This window comes from Rutidosis leptorrhynchoides, chromosome 5, assembly GCF_046630445.1.
Source record: "Rutidosis leptorrhynchoides isolate AG116_Rl617_1_P2 chromosome 5, CSIRO_AGI_Rlap_v1, whole genome shotgun sequence".
Taxonomy (NCBI): Eukaryota; Viridiplantae; Streptophyta; class Magnoliopsida; order Asterales; family Asteraceae; genus Rutidosis; species Rutidosis leptorrhynchoides.
Window position 1 is genome coordinate 210,773,774 of NC_092337.1, and position 17,316 is coordinate 210,791,089.

A 17,316-nucleotide genomic window follows, 5' to 3' on the forward strand; every position below is an offset into this window, starting at 1 on the left:
TATATTAATATTAACAAACTATCATTTAGTTAAACAAATATAAAGCCCATTAATAGCCCATAGTCTAATTTCCACAAGTGTCGTTCTTTTGTTCAAACCCCAATTATGGTACAAAGTCCAATTACCCAATTTTAGTAATTAGCCCAACATTGTAGTGACCCGAACTTTTCCATGTTTATATATATTAATTGAGATTGATATTTACATGATTAAATGTTTCCAACATGTTAAGCAATCAAACTTGTTAAGACTTGATTAATTGAAATATGTTTCATATAGACAATTGACCACCCAAGTTGACCGGCGATTCACGAACGTTAAAACTTGTAAAATACACTTGACGATATATATATGGATATACATATGGTTAACATGAGATTATGATAAGTAAGTATCTCCATAAGTATATTAACAATGAGTTATATACATATAAACAAGACTACTAAGTTAAGGATTTCGAAATTAGACATATATGTAACGATTATCGTTGTAACTACATTTAAATGTATATATATCATATTAAGATATATTAATATATCATAATATCATGATAATATAATAATTTAACATCTCATTAGATATAATAAATAATGGGTTAACAACATTAATTGAGATCGTTAACTTAAAGGTTTCAAAACAACACTTACATGTAACGACTAACGATGACTTAACGACTCAGTTAAAATGTATATACATGTAGTGTATTTAGATGTATTAAAATACTTTTGGAAGACTTCAAGACATATATCAAAACACTCATACTTAACTAAAATGGTTACAGTTACTTTTCCATTCTTTTCTTTCATCAAGAATTCTAGTCGTATTCTTACCCGTATTATACACAGCTTCAAAACGTACTTACTATGAGTATATACCAATAGGAACTAGCATGGGATTCCACTCTTGATTATGTCATGTATGACTAATCAATTTTAACTTCTACCATGAGCTAGTAAACTAACTAGAACTCCTTTTAACTCCACTCACCACTCACCAATTATCACTCATCATTCACTCCATTTCACTTCCAATTCTCTTTCTAATTCTCTCTCAACACACACACACTATTATGAATGTAATTTTCCAGTAGTTAATCATCATCTTCATCAAAAATCACTTCTAGAATCAAGCTATAATCATCATAGGAAGAACACTTCAAGAACACTTCAAAAATCCCTTCAAGTTTACTAATTTACTTCCAAGCTTTCTAATCCATTCCAAGTAATCATCTAAGATCAAGAAACCTTTGTTATATAAAGTAGGTTATCTTTCTTATTCAAGTAATATTCATATTCAAACTTTGATTCAATTTCTATAACTATAAACTATCTTAATTCGAGTAAAAATCTTACTTGAACTTGTTTTTGTGTCATGATCCTACTTCAAGAACTTTCAAGCCATCCAAGATCCTTTGAAGCTAGATCATTTCTTGTCACTTCCAGTAGGTTTACCTACTAAACTTGAGGTAGTAATGATGTTCATAACATCATTCGATTCATATATATAAAACTGTCTTATTCGAAGGTTTAAACTCGTAATCACTAGAACATAGTTTAGTTAATTCTAAACTTGTTCGCAAACAAAAGTTAATCCTTCTAACTTGACTTTTAAAATTAACTACACACATGTTCTATATCTATATGATATGCTAACTTAATGATTTAAAACCTGGAAACACGAAAAACACCGTAAAATCGAATTTACGCCGTAGTAGTAACACCGCGGGCTGTTTTGGGTTAGTTAATTAAAAACTATGATAAACTTTGATTTAAAAGTTGTTATTCTGAGAAAATGATTTTTATTATGAACATGAAACTATATCCAAAAATTATGGTTAAACTCAAAGTGGAAGTATGTTTTCTAAAATGGTCATCTAGACGTCGTTCTTTCGACTGAAATGACTACCTTTACAAAAATGACTTGTAACTTATTTTTCCGACTATAAACCTATACTTTTTCTGTTTAGATTCATAAAATAGAGTTCAATATGAAACCATAGCAATTTGATTCACTCAAAACGGATTTAAAATGAAGAAGTTATGGGTAAAACAAGATTGGATAATTTTTCTCATTTTAGCTACGTGAAAATTGGTAACAAATCTATTCCAACCATAACTTAATCAACTTGTATTGTATATTATGTAATCTTGAGATACCATAGACACGTATACAATGTTTCGACCTATCATGTCGACACATCTATATATATTTCGGAACAACCATAGACACTCTATATGTGAATGTTGGAGTTAGCTATACAGGGTTGAGGTTGATTCCAAAATATATATAGTTTGAGTTGTGATCAATACTGAGATACGTATACACTGGGTCGTGGATTGATTCAAGATAATATTTATCGATTTATTTCTGTACATCTAACTGTAGACAACTAGTTGTAGGTTACTAACGAGGACAGCTGACTTAATAAACTTAAAACATCAAAATATATTAAAAGTGTTGCAAATATATTTTAAACATACTTTGATATATATGTATATATTGTTATAGGTTCGTGAATCAACCAGTGGCCAAGTCTTACTTCCCGACGAAGTAAAAATCTGTGAAAGTGAGTTATAGTCCCACTTTTAAAATCTAATATTTTTGGGATGAGAATAAATGCAGATTTTATAAATGATTTACAAAATAGACACAAGTACGTGAAACTACATTCTATGGTTGAATTATCGAAATCGAATATGCCCCTTTTTATTAAGTCTGGTAATCTAAGAATTAGGGAACAGACACCCTAATTGACGCGAATCCTAAAGATAGATCTATTGGGCCTAACAAACCCCATCCAAAGTACCGGATGCTTTAGTACTTCGAAATTTATATCATATCCGAAGGGTGTCCCGGAATGATGGGGATATTCTTATATATATGCATCTTGTTAATGTCGGTTACCAGGTGTTCACCATATGAATGATTTTTATCTCTATGTATGGGATGTGTATTGAAATATGAAATCTTGTGGTCTATTATTATGATTTGATATATATAGGTTAAACCTATAACTCACCAACATTTTTGTTGACGTTTTAAGCATGTTTATTCTCAGGTGATTATTAAGAGCTTCCGCTGTCGCATACTTAAATAAGGACGAGATTTGGAGTCCATGCTTGTATGATATTGTGTAAAAACTGCATTTAAGAAACTTATTTTATTGTAACATATTTGTATTGTAAACCATTATGTAATGGTCGTGTGTAAACAGGATATTTTAGATTATCATTATTTGATAATCTACGTAAAGCTTTTTAAAACCTTTATTGATGAAATAAAGGTTATGGTTTATTTTAAAATGAATGCATTCTTTGAAAAACGTCTCATATAGAGGTCAAAACCTCGCAACGAAATCAATTAATATGGAACGTTTTTAATCAATAAGAACGGGACATTTCAGTTGGTATCAGAGCGTTGGTCTTAGAGAACCAGAAAATTTGCATTAGTGTGTCTTTTCGAGTTTGTTAGGATGCATTAGTGAGTCTGGACTTCGACCGTGTTTTCTTTAAAAATGATTGCTTAACATTTTTGTTAGAAACTATATATTTTTAACATATGAATATTATTTGATATATTAATCTCTTAACGTGTTTGATATTATGTGATAGATGTCTACCTCTAGAACAAGTCTCATTGACTCACCTAATAATAATGAAGAGTCAAATGTAAATTGGAATGATTCGTGGACTGATTCACAAGTTCCCGAAGAGGAACCGGAAGAAGAGTCGGAACCGGAAGAAGAATCGGAACCGGAAGAAGAATCGGAACCGGAAGAAGAAATAGAACCGGTGGGGGAAATAATAAAATGGTTAAGTAAAAGAGAATCCTCAACCAACCGACCAAGGTTAATTATGGTCAATGGTGTTTTCGCCAAGGAAGCAAAATATTGGGAGGATTACCAATTCTCCGATGAATCGGATTCCGACGAGAATTCCGATGATGTTATAGAAATTACCCCAACTGAATTTAAAAAGGCAAAAGAAAATAATAAGGGAAAGGGCATAAAAATAGAGAAATCTAATTCCAACCCCGATGAACTTTATATGTATCGTCAACCCCCGAAGTCCTTAAGTTGAAACAATGACCCGGGAACCTCTAAACCACCAGGTTTTTCTAAACCAATGTGGACAACGACGGCTCGTATTAGGGGAACATCATATATCCCTAGAAACTTGGCAAAACGAACCAAAACCGAACAAGAAGAAATGAGCGAGTCGGAATAAGATAGTTGTATTCGTGTGATGTAATATATGTAATATAGTGTGCTTATGCTTTATGATATATGTAAAAATTGCTTGTATTAATAAGTATTTTTTTTATGAATCTAACTCTTGTCTATTTTACAGTATAAAAACACAAAATGGATAGACAACCCAATATTTTAAGAGACCTACCCGGAGACATGATTGATGAAATCTTGTCTAGAGTCGGTCAGAATTCCTCGGCACAACTATTTAAGGCGAGATCAGTTTGTAAGACATTCGAAGAACGTTCCAAGAATGCCTTGGTTTATAAAAGGCTTTCGTTCGAAAGATGGGGGATATCACATTGGGAAATCCATAAGTTACGATGTGTTTACTTTGACGCATATATTGCGCGGAACCCAAATGCTATTTTACGCAACGGGTTAAGAAATTATTTTGACTCAGTATATCCGAATATAGGACTTCGTGATTTAGAAAAAGCGGCTAACATGCAACATAAAGAAGCATGTTATGCTTACGGGTTAGTAATGTTCGCTTCTCACCAAAGTGAGAACAAGAACATCGGGCTACAACTATTAAACAAAACGTTCCCACAAGTGACGGAGTCGGTAATTGGGGTAAGAAATGAGGTTTTTAGGTTATTACGAGACTGTTGGTCATTACGTAACCCTCGTCCCTTTGACGACGTTACAACACACTGTCTTATCAATGGCCATAACGGTTATGTTCCACAAGACCAAGGATGGGAAGTAGTCCTAGTAAAACCAGAATGTATGACTTGTTTCTGGACGTATGAATTACGTGTCTTTATTGCCTTTGCTGAACGACTTGTGTACTAGCTAGAATTATCTTCACAACTATCTTGTATCAAAGTTATTGTGTGCTATATTTCATGCTTTATGTAAAATAAGCGGTATTGTAAGTTTGTAAAATATTGTATAAAAGTTTGAACGCGAAATATTATTACAATCAGTTTTTCATATAGAATTGTAGTAGTTGAATTGTATATTAGCTACTAAGTATGAACTTAACGGGTAGGTACTACCCGAATTTAAACTTATAAAACGCTAATATGAAGAAAAAGCTTTTATAAATGAGTTCATATTATGCTACGAAATACTATTAACTACTCTTAATATTCTGTATGATTAACTTGTTCCATTTGACTATTTTGAAGGAAATGGCACCGACTACTCGACACACCGTGAATATGAATGAAGAGGAATTCCGTACTTTTCTAGCTTCAAACATAGCCGCAGTACAGGCTGCGCTACATACCAACAATAACCTTGGATCTGGCAGTACAGGAAATCGTGTAGGATGCACCTACAAAGAATTCACTGCCTGCAAACCTTTGGAATTTGATAGAACAGAAGGACCGATCGGATTGAAACGGTGGACCGAGAAGGTCGAATCGGTGTTTGCCATAAGTAAGTGTACTGAAGAGGACAAAGTGAAGTACGCTAGGCATACCTTCACAGGTTCTGCGTTAACATGGTGGAATACCTATCTAGAGCAAGTGGGACAAGATGATGCGTACGCACTACTTTGGTCAGCATTCAAGCACTTGATGAACGAGAAGTACCGTCCCAGAACCGAGGTCAATAAGCTCAAGACAGAACTTAGAGGGTTACGAACCCAAGGATTTGATATTACTACGTACGAAAGACGATTCACAGAATTGTGCCTATTGTGTCTGGGAGCATTCGAAGATGAGGAAGAGAAGATCGACGCGTTTGTGAAAGGATTACCGAAAAGAATCCAAGAAGATATAAGTTCACATGAGCCCGCCTCCATACAACAGGCATGTAGAATGGCTCACAAACTAGTGAACCAAATTGAAGAAAGAATTAAAGAACAGACTGCTGAAGAGGCCAATGTGAAGCAAGTCAAAAGAAAGTGGGAGGAAAACGGTGATAAGAATCACCAATACAACAACAACAGCAATTACAACAATAATCGCAACAATTATCCCAACAATCGCAACATCAATCGCAACTACAACAAACGGCCCAACAACAACAACAACAACAACAGTAACTACAACAATCATCCCAACAACAATAATAACCGCAACAACAACAACAATCAGAAGCAGATATGCCAAAGGTGTGAAAAGTATCACTCGGGGTTCTGCACCAAATTTTGCAACAAGTGTAAAAGAAATGGTCATAGCGCGGCGAAGTGTGAGGTCTACGGACCAGGGGTTAATAGAACGAAAGGAACAAATAGTGTCGGAACGAGTAATGGCGGAGCAAGTAGTGTCGGAGCAAGTTATGCCAATGTAGTTTGTTATAAATGTGGAAAACCGGGCCACATTATTAGAAATTGCCCGAACCAGGAGAACACGAATGGACAAGGCCGCGGAAGAGTTTTCAATATTAATGTGGCAGAGGCACAGGAAGACCTGGAGCTTGTTACGGGTACGTTTCTTATTGATAATAAATCTGCTTACGTTTTATTTGATTCGGGTGCGGATAGAAGCTATATGAGTAGAGATTTTTGTGCTAAATTAAGTTGTCCATTGACGCCTTTGGATAGTAAATTTTTACTCGAATTAGCAAATGGTAAATTAATTTCAGCAGATAATATATGTCGGAATCGAGAAATTAAACTGGTTAGCGAAACATTTAAGATTGATTTGATACCAGTAGAGTTAGGGAGTTTTGATGTGATAATCGGTATGGACTGGTTGAAAGAAGTGAAAGCAGAGATCGTTTGTTACAAAAATGCAATTCGCATTATACGAGAAAAAGGAAAACCCTTAATGGTGTACGGAGAAAAGGGCAACACGAAGCTACATATTATTAGTAATTTGAAGGCACAAAAACTAATAAGAAAATGTTGCTATGCTATTCTAGCACACGTCGAGAAAGTACAAACTGAAGAAAAGAGCATCAATGATGTTCCCATTGCAAAAGAATTTCCCGATGTATTTCCGAAAGAATTACCGGGATTACCCCCACAGCGATCCGTTGAATTTCAAATAGACCTTGTACCAGGAGCTGCACCAATAGCTCGTGCTCCTTACAGACTCGCACCCAGCGAGATGAAAGAACTGCAAAGCCAATTACAAGAACTTTTAGAGCGTGGTTTCATTCGACCAAGCACATCACCGTGGGGAGCTCCTATTTTGTTTGTCAAGAAGAAAGATGGTACATTCAGGTTGTGTATCGACTACCGAGAGTTGAACAAACTTACCATCAAGAACCGCTACCCACTACCGAGAATCGACGACTTATTTGATCAACTACAAGGCTCGTCTGTTTATTCAAAGATTGACTTACGTTCCGGGTATCATCAAATGCGAGTGAAAGAAGATGATATTCCAAAGACTGCTTTCAGAACACGTTACGATCATTACGAGTTTATGGTCATGCCGTTTGGTTTAACTAATGCACCAGCTGTGTTCATGGACCTTATGAACCGAGTGTGTGGACCATACCTTGACAAGTTTGTCATTGTTTTCATTGATGACATACTTATTTACTCAAAGAATGACCAAGAACACGGTGAACATTTGAGAAAGGTGTTAGAAGTATCGAGGAAGGAAGAATTGTACGCTAAGTTTTCAAAGTGTGCATTTTGGTTGGAAGAAGTTCAATTCCTCGGTCACATAGTGAACAAAGAAGGTATTAAGGTGGATCCGGCAAAGATAGAAACTGTTGAAAAGTGGGAAACCCCGAAAACTCCGAAACACATACGCCAGTTTTTAGGACTAGCTGGTTACTACAGAAGGTTCATCCAAGACTTTTCCAGAATAGCAAAACCCTTGACTGCATTAACGCATAAAGGGAAGAAATTTGAATGGAATGATGAACAAGAGAAAGCGTTTCAGTTATTGAAGAAAAAGCTAACTACGGCACCTATATTGTCATTGCCTGAAGGGAATGATGATTTTGTGATTTATTGTGACGCATCAAAGCAAGGTCTCGGTTGTGTATTAATGCAACGAACGAAGGTGATTGCTTATGCGTCTAGACAATTAAAGATTCACGAACAAAATAATACGACGCATGATTTGGAATTAGGAGCGGTTGTTTTTGCATTAAAGACTTGGAGGCACTACTTATATGGGGTCAAAAGTATTATATATACCGACCACAAAAGTTTTCAACACATATTTAATCAGAAACAACTGAATATGAGGCAGCGTAGGTGGATTGAATTATTGAATGATTATGACTTTGAGATTCGTTACCACCCGGGGAAGGCAAATGTGGTAGCCGATGCCTTGAGCAGGAAGGACAGAGAACCCATTCGAGTAAAATCTATGAATATAATGATTCATAATAACCTTACTACTCAAATAAAGGAGGCGCAACAAGGAGTTGTAAAAGAGGGAAATTTAAAGGATGAAATACCCAAAGGATCGGAGAAGCATCTTAATATTCGGGAAGACGGAACCCGGTATAGGGCTGAAAGGTTTTGGGTACCAAAATTTGGAGATATGAGAGAAATGATACTTAGAGAAGCTCATAAAACCAGATACTCAATACATCCTGGAACGGGGAAGATGTACAAGGATCTCAAAAAACATTTTTGGTGGGCGGGTATGAAAGCCGATGTTGCTAAATACGTAGGAGAATGTTTGACGTGTTCTAAGGTCAAAGCTGAGCATTAGAAACCATCAGGTCTACTTCAACAACCCGAAATCCCGAAATGGAAATGGGAAAACATTACCATGGATTTCATCACTAAATTGCCAAGGACTGCAAGTGGTTTTGATACTATTTGGGTAATAGTTGATCGTCTCACCAAATCAGCACATTTCCTGCCAATAAGAGAAGATGACAAGATGGAGAAGTTATCACGACTGTATTTGAAGGAAGTCATCTCCAGACATGGAATACCAATCTCTATTATCTCTGATAGGGATGGCAGATTTATTTCAAGATTCTGGCAGACATTACAGCAAGCATTAGGAACTCGTCTAGACATGAGTACTATCTATCATCCACAAACTGATGGGCAGAGCGAAAGGACGATACAAACGCTTGAAGACATGCTACGATCATGTGTTATTGATTTCGGAAACAGTTGGGATCGACATCTACCATTAGCAGAATTTTCCTACAACAACAGTTACCATTCAAGCATTGAGATGGCGCCATTTGAAGCACTTTATGGTAGAAAGTGCAGGTCTCCGATTTGTTGGAGTGAAGTGGGGGATAGACAGATTACGGATCCGGAGATTATACAAGAAACTACCGAGAAGATCATCCAAATTCAACAACGGTTGAAAACCGCCCAAAGTGGACAAAAGAGCTACGCTGACATTAAAAGAAAAGATATAGAATTTGAAATTGGAGAGATGGTCATGCTTAAAGTAGCACCTTGGAAAGGCGTTGTTCGATTTGGTAAATGAGGGAAATTAAATCCAAGGTATATTGGACCATTCAAGATTATTGATCGTGTCAGACCAGTAGCTTACCGACTTGAGTTACCTCAACAACTCGCGGCAGTACATAACACTTTCCACGTCTCGAATTTAAAGAAATGTTTTGCTAAAGAAGATCTCACTATTCCGTTAGATGAAATCCAAATCAACGAAAAACTCCAATTCATCGAAGAACCCGTCGAAATAATGGATCGTGAGGTTAAAAGACTTAAGCAAAACAAGATACCAATTGTTAAGGTTTGATGGAATGCTCGTAGAGGACCCGAGTTCACCTGGGAGCATGAAGATCAGATGAAGAAGAAATACCCGCATATATTTCCAGAAGATTCGTCAACACCTTCAACAGCTTAAAATTTCGGGACGAAATTTATTTAACGGGTAGGTACTGTAGTGACCCGAACTTTTCCATGTTTATATATATTAATTGAGATTGATATTTACATGATTAAATGTTTCCAACATGTTAAGCAATCAAACTTGTTAAGACTTGATTAATTGAAATATGTTTCATATAGACAATTGACCACCCAAGTTGACCGGCGATTCACGAACGTTAAAACTTGTAAAAATGACATGACGATATATATATGGATATACATATGGTTAACATGAGATTATGATAATTAAGTATCTCCATAAGTATATTAACAATGAGTTATATACATATAAACAAGACTACTAACTTAAGGATTTCGAAATGAGACATATATGTAACGATTATCGTTGTAACAACATTTAAATGTATATATATCATATTAAGATATATTAATATATCATAATATCATGATAATATAATAATTTAACATCTCATTAGATATAATAAACAATGGGTTAACAACATTAATTGAGATCGTTAACTTAAAGGTTTCAAAACAACACTTACATGTAACGACTAACGATGACTTAACGACTAAGTTAAAATGTATATACATGTAGTGTATTTAGATGTATTAAAATACTTTTGGAAGACTTCAAGACATATATCAAAACACTCATACTTAACGAAAATGGTTACAGTTACTTTTCCATTCTTTTCTTTCATCAAGAATTCTAGTCGTATTCTTACCCGTATTATACACAGCTTCAAAACGTACTTACTATGAGTATATACCAATAGGAACTAGCATGGGATTCTACTATTGATTATGTCATGTATGACTAATCAATTTTAACTTCTACCATGAGCTAGTCAACTAACTAGAACTCCTTTTAACCCCACTCACCACTCACCAATTACCACTCATCATTCACTCCATTTCACTTCCAATTCTCTTTCTAATTCTCTCTCAACACACACACACTATTATGAACGTATTTTTCCAGTAGTTAATCATCATCTTCATCAAAAATCACTTCAAGAATCAAGCTATAATCATCATAGGACGAACACTTCAAGAACACTTCAAAAATCCCTTCAAGTTTACTAATTTACTTCCAAGCTTTCTAATCCATTCCAAGTAATCATCTAAGATCAAGAAACCTTTGTTATATACAGTAGGTTATCTTTCTTATTTAAGGTAATATTCATATTCAAACTTTGATTCAATTTCTATAACTATAAACTATCTTAATTCGAGTAAAAATCTTACTTGAACTTGTTTTTGTGTCATGATCCTACTTCAAGAACTTTCAAGCCATCCAAGATCCTTTGAAGCTAGATCATTTCTTGTCACTTCCAGTAGGTTTACCTACTAAACTTGAGGTAGTAATGATGTTCATAACATCATTCGATTCATATATATAAAACTATCTTATTCGAAGGTTTAAACTCGTAATCACTAGAACATAGTTTAGTTAATTCTAAACTTGTTCGCAAACAAAAGTTAATCCTTCTAACTTGACTTTTAAAATTAATTACACACATGTTCTATATCTATATGATATACTAACTTAATGATTTAAAACCTGGAAACACGAAAAACACCGTAAAACCGGATTTACGCCGTCGTAGTAACACCGCGGGCTGTTTTGGGTTAGTTAATTAAAAAATATGATAAACTTTGATTTAAAAGTTGTTATTCTGAGAAAATGATTTTTATTATGAACATGAAACTATATCCAAAAATTATAGTTAAACTCAAAGTGGAAGTATGTTTTCTAAAATGGTCATCTAGACGTCGTTCTTTCGACTGAAATGACTACCTTTACAAAAACGACTTGTAACTTATTTTTCCGACTATAAACCTATACTTTTTCTGTTTAGATTCATAAAATATAGTTCAATATGAAACCATATCAATTTGATTCACTCAAAACGGATTTAAAATGAAGAAGTTATGGGTAAAACAAGATTGGATAATTTTTCTCATTTTAGCTACGTGAAAATTGGTAACAAATCTATTCCAACCATAACTTAATCAACTTGTATTGTATATTATGCAATCTTGAGATACCATAGACACGTATACAATGTTTCGACCTATCATGTCGACACATCTATATATATTTCGGAACAACCATAGACACTCTATATGTGAATGTTGGAGTTAGCTATACAGGGTTGAGGTTGATTCCAAAATATATATAGTTTGAGTTGTGATCAATACTGAGATACGTATACACTGGGTCGTGGATTGATTCAAGATAATATTTATCGATTTATTTCTGTACATCTAACTGTGGACAACTAGTTGTAGGTTACTAACGAGGATAGCTGACTTAATAAACTTAAAACATCAAAATATATTAAAAGTGTTGTAAATATATTTTAAACATACTTTGATATATATGTATATATTGTTATAGGTTCGTGAATCAACCAGTGGCCAAGTCTTACTTCCCGACGAAGTAAAAATTTGTGAAAGTGAGTTATAGTCCCACTTTTAAAATCTAATATTTTTGGGATGAGAATACATGCAGGTTTTATAAATGATTTACAAAATAGACACAAGTACGTGAAACTACATTCTATGGTTGAATTATCGAAATCGAATATGCCCCTTTTTATTAAGTCTGGTAATCTAAGAATTAGGGAACAGACACCCTAATTGAAGCGAATCCTAAGTACCGGATGCTTTAGTACTTCGAAATTTATATCATATCCGAAGGGTGTCCCGGAATGATGGGGATATTCTTATATATATGCATCTTGTTAATGTCGGTTACCAGGTGTTCACCATATGAATGATTTTTATCTCTATGTATGGGATGTGTATTGAAATATGAAATCTTGTGGTCTATTATTATGATTTGATACATATAGGTTAAACCTATAACTCACCAACATTTTTGTTGACGTTTTAAGCATGTTTATTCTCAGGTGATTATTAAGAGCTTCCGCTGTCGCATACTTAAATAAGGACGAGATTTGGAGTCCATGCTTGTATGATATTGTGTAAAAACTGCATTCAAGAAACTTATTTTGTTGTAACATATTTGTATTGTAAACCATTATGTAATGGTCGTGTGTAAACAGGATATTTTAGATTATCATTATTTGATATTCTACGTAAAGCTTTTTAAAACCTTTATTGATGAAATAAAGGTTATGGTTTGTTTTAAAATGAATGCAGTCTTTGAAAAACGTCTCATATAGAGGTCAAAACCTCGCAACGAAATCAATTAATATGGAACGTTTTTAATCAATAAGAACGGGACATTTCAAACATCATGATTACTTCGGATTAAATAAGCATAATAATAACTTTGCTACGAGACATTAAATTAAAAAGGTTGAACATAACTTACAATGATTAAAAATAGCGTAGCGTTACACGGACAGAATTTCGACTGACACCCTTACAACATTCGCTAACATACCCTTATTATTAGAATTATAATTAAAATTAAAATTAAATTATAAATTATAAATATAAATATTACGATATAGATAGAGAGGATGGGTATATGTTATGAAAAATGATCAGAATTCGGTTGGCTTTATAGGGAGTTTCAAACTTTGGGGCTCCACGACTCGCGGCCCTTTTTGCCTTCAAACTCCGCGAGTCGCGGAGTTTGTACATACAGCTCACTCCTTTTGGAGTCTTTCTTGCCGACGGATTTTTATAATTTATATAATATATAAATAATTATAAGAATTATTTAAATATTATATTATATTTATGTGCATAGTTGACTTGTAATTTTTAGTCCGTTGCGTCGAGCGTTGAGAGTTGACTCTGGTCCCGGTTCCGGATTTTTGAACGTCCTTGCGTATAATTTAATATCTTGTACTTTGCGTTTTGAATCTTGTACTCTTGTAATTTCGAGACGTTTCTTATCAATAATTGGAACCTCTTTGATTGTCTTTTGTACTTTTGAGCTTTTTGGTCGTTTGCGTCTTCAATTCGTCGAATCTGTCATTTGTCTTCACCTTTTATTATTTAAACGAATATCACTTTTAAATAGAACAATTGCAACTAAAAGCTTGTCTTTCTTGAGGAATAATGCTATGAAATATATGTTCGTTTTTAGCATTATCAAATATTCCCACACTTGAGCGTTGCTTGTCCTCAAGCAATATCGTCTTGAAATACTAGAATCACTTCTTTATTCTTCACACTTTGTACATCCGTGATTTCTATACGGCGGTATAAACAATGGTAGTAACGATATGGTTTACAGTCCCACATGACTATAAAAATTTAGATCCATTAAGGAAATTGGATCTTTATGAAAACATTTGATCTTTTGAAAATTAAATCCAGTTTTTACCCTAGATAAGTTTTCCGGAATAACCCTTTACCGGTGTTTGCAAAATATTTTTGTGGGTTTGGTGGGTTTCAGATTTGAAAATTTTAGCTCAAAACTTGCGGTTTTGTGTCACCCACTTGCTAACCTTGTATTTGGAAAGCAACACGTCCAGTTTACTTGTCCCGTATATTACCTTTCGGTAAACTACCGTCCGGTTGTAAAGGAAAGCGTTGAACAAGCAACTGTTAAGGCAATGTCCCCTGACATGCTTTTAATTCCAGGTGAATTTCTAGGATTTTACGTTCAATGGTAATGAACGCATTAAAAATAGGGTTTTCAGAAAATAAATCGGTTTGTAATTTTGATCAAAATATTTTCTCGTTTAAGCTCGAGTTTAGATATCATTGAATTCCATGAGTTTGTAATTCTCAATCTTTAAGGTCAATCTCAAGGATTGAGTAATATCAGGCTTAAAAGCTGATTTTTGATCTTTTAAGGAGATTATCCTTTCTGGGGATCTGATTCATTAGTCTTATCCAGCTAATTTGCATGGTGCCCCCCATTGTACGAGATAAATCCTTCTCATGGTTAGGATAAATCTGACCACTTGGCGACCCTGTTTAATGCTGAGGTCGGTGGATTTCCTGCTGATTTTAGTGATGACTTTTCTAGATTTTTCGTCAACCTACAGCTGGTCTGGACGACAACTTCCTGGCTTAAATCAAGAAGCGCGTTTCTTTTTCGGAAGACTTTACTTCCTTTTAATGATGGAATTGATTCATCGTGTAGATCCATCTTTCTTACAGTAAATCAGGTAAAACTTTTTAGTTTAGTCCAAAGCAAAAGTATTTTCAGTTATTTGTACAAAAATATGTGGTATATGTTTTGAATAACTTGGAGAATATTCCCACACTTGATTTTTATTTCCTTTTTATTGTCCTCTATTCCATTTTAAATGAATTTTAACATTTTGGTTTGTTTCTCAATTTATGTCCTTTCCGAGGTTACAATAATTTCGGTGTTAAAACCTAGTTTTATCGTTCATAAATATGTATAAACATGATTTTGAGTTCATTTAATTGAAAATTTTGAAAAATTTTACTAGAATTGGGTAGTCAGTATATAAGACTAGGGCTGTTCTTTATTATCAGAGAGCACTAGATTCTAATACAACTACTGCTTTACTAGTATTTTTAATGGTAACCCAGTGTTTAAGATAAAAATTATAAAATCCGAAAGAATTTAACCCCTTCCCACACTTAAGATCTTGCAATGCCCTCATTTGCAAGAAATCAGTAACAATTTAAATTATTGAGGGTGATTTGTGTGAAAATGATTAAATTTTTACCAAAGTTTCCAAATATATTGGCGTTTGTTTGCTGAATGATAAATGGTGCACATCATTTGTTCATTCCGTCTTGTTGTTATTTCACATATATTTTGCATCTTGTCGTCAAAATTAGTTGCTTTTGCTGAACTTAATGCCAGTCTTTGAAAATGCGTTGTTTTACCCTGTTGTGTACATAAGATAAACTGCAAACATATATACATATTTTTGAAGTTTGGTATATTACCCCACATTCAAAAATTATTAACATCTAAGAATAAAAGTTAGAAAATTATAAAAACTATTACAATATTAACATAAGTATTAAACGTATCAACATTACAAATTACAAAATAAATAAAACTAAGTAGACTAGGGATGATACTGATACCAATAGGGCTTCCAAGCATAACCATAGGTGCTATAGAATGCTTCGGCAGGGTTATACGTAGGATACGATGGTTGCATCTCTATAGACCAGGGAGGGAATATGGGTTTTGGAGTAGGAATATAGTTTTTACCTATATGTTGGCAATGAGCTATGATTTGGTTTTGATGAACTTGCCAATCTTCAAATGCTCTCTGTCTAGCATTTTCGTACTCCTGTGAAGCTATAAACCTTTGCATTTCTTGCATTTCATTTCTCCCTCCTACATTACCTTGCTGTTGGTTTCTCTCAACCTGTGGATGTCTACCATGGTATTGTACTGCGGCGTTATTTCGCTTCTTCAAAACTTTCGCACCATGGTATACATTTAAACCTATAGTATCGCGGGGTTCTGGTTCTTCTACTAATAATCCCCCCCGACTTATATCCACACCGAGATATTCAGCAATCAAAGTAATAAAAATACCACCTCCTATTATGCTATGCGTTCTCATCCCCCTAACCATAGCTGATAAATAATAACCCACACAATAAGGTATACTTACAGCGCTTTGTGGGTCTCGAATACACATATGGTAAAACAAATCCTGTTCATTTACCTTTTCCTTGTTCTTACCTCTTTGTGTAATCGAATTAGCTAAAAACCTATGAATCACTCTTAATTCAGCTCTATCTATATCCAAATAAGAGTAATTTCCCCCTTTGAATCGGTGATGGCTTGTCATTTGACTCCATACACTATGTGTATCAAAATTTTCATCTATCTTTCTACCATTTAGTATCAACCCTCTACAATCGACAGATGCTAACTCCTCAGGCGTATATATACGTAAAGCCTGAGCCATGTCTAGTAAAGACATGTGGCGCATCGAACCTCCTAACAAAAATCTAATAAAAGATCGATCGGTTAAACTAGCTACCCGGTCATTTAATTCTATACTACACAACAATTCTTCACACCATACTTTATATACAGGTCTACGCATGGTGAATAAACGTACCCAGTCGTTAAAAGTAGAATTACCATACCTCTGTGCAAGTAATTCCCTAATTGGCCCGGCCAATTCTACAGGTTCGGGTGCAAATCTTCCAAGTGCATATCAGAAAATGTCATGACTGGATGAGGTATATCTTGCTTATAGTAGTTATCCACCTCCTGTTGTTCCGTATTCTCAGCAGGAGCATTGCGAGCTTGGGATGAAGATTCACCCCTTTCAGTCTGCAAAACACATCAAACACAATTTTTATGCATCCAAATATGCATTAGTGTCAGCAAAATCATCAATCAAAATAATTACAATGACATGATCAATTTATATCAAACTTAAGCTCATTTTCACATTTTTATCAAATCTACACT